Here is a 214-nt window from a genome sequence, read left to right on the forward strand (position 1 = left end):
GGGGATTTTGGTGTAATTCTCAGGAGGAGAGGATTTTTTACAAGTCATCCAAAGATGATACATCAATATTTTAACTAAATATTAAACTACATATTATAAGAAAAAGAGAAGCAAGAGTTCACTGTTGTCGGAATCAAGAATATTTTTTTAATATGTATTTTTAAACAAAAACAAAGAATTAAACCCAAAATCAGTTATTATTGCATGAATTTTA

This window comes from Poecilia formosa, unplaced genomic scaffold (genome assembly GCF_000485575.1).
Source record: "Poecilia formosa unplaced genomic scaffold, Poecilia_formosa-5.1.2 Scaffold16, whole genome shotgun sequence".
In the NCBI taxonomy this organism is placed as follows: domain Eukaryota; kingdom Metazoa; phylum Chordata; class Actinopteri; order Cyprinodontiformes; family Poeciliidae; genus Poecilia; species Poecilia formosa.